Source organism: Abramis brama, assembly GCF_963993115.1.
Source record: "Abramis brama genome assembly, chromosome: 6".
Lineage (NCBI taxonomy): Eukaryota > Metazoa > Chordata > Actinopteri > Cypriniformes > Leuciscidae > Abramis > Abramis brama.
Window position 1 is genome coordinate 30,623,164 of NC_139968.1, and position 6,000 is coordinate 30,629,163.

The window sequence follows — 6,000 nt, forward strand, 5'->3', positions numbered from 1 at the left end:
TTGACTGCACTTAATTTTGTGATTTTTTTTTATTTGTCTTATATTTGGTTTTATAATCCTTGATTGTATGAATGTGTCATGGTATGTAAAGCACTTTGGCCGACATGTGTTTTTAAATGTGTTACATAAATAAATGTGGATTGATTGAGCTCTTTTCCTCCCAATTTTTATTGATTTAATAAAAAAAAACTACATACAAATCCTTACATGACTCTTACTGAGACCATCTTTTTTTTTAGTCAGATCAATGACATTTGGGACAAAACGCCAAAATATTATCATTTCTCATACTTAGTGATGTGTTACAGTGGCAAATGGCTGAAAAGTGCATATAAGCAAGATTACTGATGCAAAGATGCAAAGTACTGATGCCCAACACTTGTTCCACAGGCCAAAGTCATTGATTGAGAAATAAATGGAGAAGCTTATTTCATAGATCCTTCTGCTATAACTATGAATTGGATAATAATTTGTTGGCTAGTCTGTAGCCTATTATTATTATTATTATTATTATTATTTTTACAACATTTCTGTGAAACATTTCTGTATTTCATCAGATAGTCCAATTATACCCATCAACAACTAATACAAGCATGATGTAAGCATAGAAAAGGGTGGAAAGAGAAAATAGATTATTCATACATAAATGTGATTCAGCACAGTTCGTTGTCCATGATTAAGGCTGCATTTATGCATGTATGCATGTAAGATAATATATGTGTATGTTTATGCACATGTTTTACTGTCCTTACACCCCAGGGGCCCATAGCGCTCCCTGAAAGAGCAAAAAAGGCTGTAATGTTCAAATGACTGTAAATCAAGTCTAACTATTTATGCTATGTTTACTAAATAATGTTGGACAAAGTTTTCAGTCTTGGAAAGGTGGTATAAAGGCGTTTTAAAAAGTGCTCACAGTAAAATAACAAATTTCAGCCTGCCTCTAAAATATGTCATTGAGGTTTGCACAATGAACATATTTAGACATGCCTTTGTTTAATAAAGATACTATTTATTTCATTTATTTACTAAACGTTTTAAACTACATTACCCATATGCCTCAGTCATTCTGTAGATGGAACAGGAAAACATGGCGCTGCTATTTGTAGTTCATTGAAGTGTGTAGTCAGTCACGCTTAGGGTTAGGATCTCTGTAAATTAGTAATTTCTCTCAACATTGCTACACCCCATTGTTAATTTAATGTATTACTGACGTAATAATAACAGCAAAACATACTTTGTAACAGGAATCGTTTTTATGGCTTCAAGACCTCAAGGTCCTGTGGGTTCCAATGAAACGTCAAAGGCAGTGAAAACCCAGATTTAAAAAGAAATTATCCATTGAGTAAGAGGTGGCAAGATTGAAATCAAAACATGATAAAGCTGCTGGAATGTAAATTTGCGATAATACAGCGAATAAAAAAATTGTAGCATATCTGACAGAAAATATGTAGCAGGGTGTACCATGGGTGGTACATTTGACACTGGAGACACTAAACTGTCCATGTAGATGAGAGTGTGAATGTTTATTTGTCTGTCTGTGTTGTCATGCAATGGACTGGCCATCCGTTCGGGTTGTTTATTCATTAAGCCCAATATGCTGGCATTGGCTCCCGCACTTTACCTATGCGTGTGTGTGTTTTTTTTGTTTTTGTTTTTTTTACAGCGTTGACCATTGTAGCCAATCACAGACATATATGTTGTGCCCATCACCGCAATGGCCAATCAGAGGTTTTTACGTTTGACACCTCGGAATCACAACATTAAAGGATATTAAAGGGATAGTTCACCCAAAAATGAAAATTCTGTCATCATTTACTCACCATCAAGTTGTTCCAAACCTGTATTAGTTTCTTTGTTCTGCTGAACACAAAGGAAGATATTTGGAAGAATGTTTGTAATCAACAGATCTCGGTCCCCATTGACTTACATAGTAGGAAAAAAATATACTATGGTAGTCAATGGGGACCGAGATCTGTCTGATTACAAACATTCTTCCAAATATCTTCCTTTGTGTTCAGCAGAACAAAGAAACTCATACAGGTTTGGAACAACTTGAGGGTGAGTAAATGATGACAGAATTTTCATTTTTGGGTGAACTATCCCTTTAAGTCAAGTCAAGTCGAGTCAAGTTTATTTATATAGCGCTTTTCACAACATAGGTTGTATCAAATCAGCTTCACAGTATTAAATAAAATAGTACATCAGTGTTTGTTTCTAGTGTAAAACATCCATGTTTGGTAATGCTGATCAATAGTATTGTTGATTGATTAATTAAATTAAATATCCCCAAATATCCCCAACTGAGCAAGCCAAAGGCAACAGTGGCAAGGAACCGAAAAACTCCATCAGGTGACCTAATGGAGAAAAAAAAACCTTGGGAGAACCCAGGCTCAGTCGGGGGCCAGTTCTCCTCTGGCGTTTATGAAGTAGAGACCGGATTTAACTGTAAGATTAAAAATATATATGAACGCCAGGCTGAAGAGATGCGTCTTTAATCTAGTTTTAAACTGGGAGAGCGAGTCTGAGCAACGAACAGTATCAGGAAGGCTATTCCAGAGTTTTGGAGCTAAATGTGAAAATGCTCTCCCTCCTTTGGTGAATCTGGATATCCTAGGTATGACCAAAAGCCTCGAATTTAGTGACCTTAAAGAGCGCGATGGATTACAGGGCGATAGAAGATCGGTTAAATAGACTGGAGCTAGGCCGTTTAGGGCTTTATAAGTCAGTAGCAATACCTTGTAATTATTATGGATCTTTATAGGTAACCAATGTAGTGATGATAAAATTGGTGTTATATGATCATATTTTCTTGATCTAGTTAGAAATCTGGCGGCGGCATTTTGGACTAACTGTAGCTTGTTTATTGAGGATGCAGGACAACCGGCTAATAAAGCATTACAGTAATCTAGTCTCGAGGTCATGAATGCATGAACTTACTTTTCTGCATCAGAAACTGATAGCATATTACGTAGCTTAGCAATGTTTCTAAGGTGGAAAAAGGCTGTTCTTGTAACATATGAAATATGATTTTCAAAAGACAGGTTACAATCGAGTATAACACCCAGGTCTTTTACTGTAGAGGATGAAGTAACAGGACATCCTACTATGTTAAAGTTGTATTGTGAGAGGTTTTGTGGGTGTTTTTTTGAACCGATGATTAGTACCTCTATCTTGTCTGGATTTAATAAAAGAAAATTACTCGTCATCCAATCTTTTATATCTTTAACACACTCTGTCAATTTGGATAATTTAGCGTTTTCATCTGGCCGTGATGAAATATAGATTTGAGTGTCATCAGCATAACAATGGAAACTAATTCCATGTTTCCTTATAATATTTCCAAGTGGCAGCATATATATTGAGAATAATAGAGGGCCTAACACAGATCCCTGCGGCACTCCATAGTTTACTGGAGTTATGATCGATTTTTCTCCATTTAAATAGACAAAATGATAGCGGTCAGATAAATATGATTTAAACCAGCTTAATGCTTGTCCTTGAACACCAGTATAATTTTGTAGTCGATCTAAGAGTATTGTATGATCTATAGTATTGAACGCAGCACTAAGATCAAGTAAAACTAATATTGAGATACAGCCTTGGTCAGAAGCTAAAAGTAAATCATTTGTGATTTTAACGAGCGCAGTTTCAGTGCTATGGTGCAGCTTGAAACCAGACTGAAACTTTTCATCGGTGTTATTTTCCCAGTTGAGCGTATTTTATAATACACAATATTATTGTGTATTATAAAAACAGTGTTAACAAACGTCTCAAATATATCGTTAATTTATGAAATACTGCTGGCAAAATGTTAAATACATATAAAAAAATATGTAAATTCATCCGAAATTCAAATTCAATATTATGATATAATTTTCTAATCCCGTTACCAATTAATGCCACACTATTTTATTGTACTATTTTATGCCCTGCCATGTTCGCTACATGTTCTGTCTTCAATATATAAAAAACAATTGTAACAAAAGGTGTATTGTTACTACTGTACATACACACTGCCTTATTTTTTTTAATGAGAATTGACAGTGAAAAGCCTTCACTTCAGTATATTGTCTTCTAGACTTGCCACTTTGTTCATTTTATTACTAATTTTTCACTTGACTGTTTTAAAGCAATGTTTACTTGATTACAATATTTGAAGGGTAGCCTATATATCAGGGGTGGGCAAACTACGGCCCGCGGGCCACATACGGCCCGTTAGGCTGTTTAATCCGGCCCGTCGAGTATTTAAAAAATTGTCTTAAGATCGCATTAATTTTGCCTTTTTCTTGCAATACTTTGCGTTATATATAAATTGCGTTGCATATATTTGACAATCGGAATATCAGATATTTCATGCCATAGCTAACAAATGTAAAAAAGGAAAAATGACATAAAAGCAGATCATCATTCATTCAGCGCTGTTGTGGCTGCGGTGTGTCACGTAACAAGCTAGACGCGTCACCATGGAAACCAAACAGACAGCAACTTAAGCGCATAGACTTGGTGCACGTTAATGTTTTTTCCTTTTTTTGAAAACTCACAGAGAAAAAAAATGTTTGGTAACCGCTTGCACACGTTTAGTTTTTCCTTTGATTTTTCTGCTATTTAGTTTTGCTACTCTGGATTTGTGGATGTATCCTCCTGACTGATTCCGTTTACAAAACCTTTATCGCCCGGCTTTCGACTACACGCTCCCCTGACGTCTGCCATGTACAGAACCCGGTTTTGTTCATTAAATGTTCTGATCTGCATTTGCTTTTTATGTTTTATTTTATTATACTTAAAATAAATTTGTATATTCGTTTATTTCGTTTTTTTTCCAAATTTTCGTTTTTTAAAAATTAACCTCAAAACATAACATGCTAAATGGGGGATATCTAGCATAAAAAAAATGTATTGTCAGAATGTCGTCTCTCAGTTGTTGAATTTCGCGCAGACGTTGCCACAACGTAAATGTGTTTGCCCCGCCCGATCTCATGAAAGTGCGAATAGGCTACCACGAATTGTATTTGTAGTTCTTATGAAACGCAGTTTTCGCGTGCATATGATACGCACTTAAAGGGATAGTTCGCCCAAAAATGAAAATTCGGTCATCATTTACTCACCCTCAAGTTGTTTCAAACCTGTATGAATTTCTTTTTTCTGCTGAACACAAAAGAAGATATTTTGAAAAATCTCGGGTAAACCAAACAGTTGATGGACTCCATTGACTTCCATAGTATTTTTTTTCCTACTATGGAAGTCAATGGGGTCCATCAACTGTTTGGTTACCGACATTTTTCAAAATATCTTCTTTTGTGTTCAGCAGAAAAAAGAAATTCATACAGGTTTGAAACAACTTGAGGGTGAGTAAATGACAGAATTTTCATTTTTGGGCGAAATATCCCTTTAATGGCGTGTAATAGGCACGCACTCCGCACCCCTAATCCTAACCAAAGGGTTTACAGTGCGCAGCATATGCACGCAAAAAAATATATTTTTGGCGTATAAATGGCACGAGAAATAAAATTTGTGGTATAGATACGCAATTTAATGAGATCGTGTTTCATAATCTGCTACTGGGCCGGCCCTCTGTCAAATTTTAAAACCCAGTGTGGCCCTTGAGCCAAAAAGTTTGCCCACCCCTGCTATATATGCTAATGTTTTAATGCCTGTTAACATTAATTGTTACTCATTTATTTATTGTTAAATATACTGTATTAGTTAATTATTTCCAATATATTGTATTTATTTTTGCCATAGTACCTCAATTGGCACCAAGAACAACCATTTTGCCCAAGTTACCATAAATAATACTAACAAATAATGATATTAAATGATACAAATAATAACATTTACCAGATGATCGTGTAAAGCTTCAACAATGTTCAGCCTGTTCAAAACCCAGTTGAAAATATTACTCCAAAATTCCAGGGGGAAAAACACTCACAGTACCAATGTTTGATCATTCATTCAACATTAATCACGGTAAAAGTGATTTGTAAAAAAGTGACAAGTAAT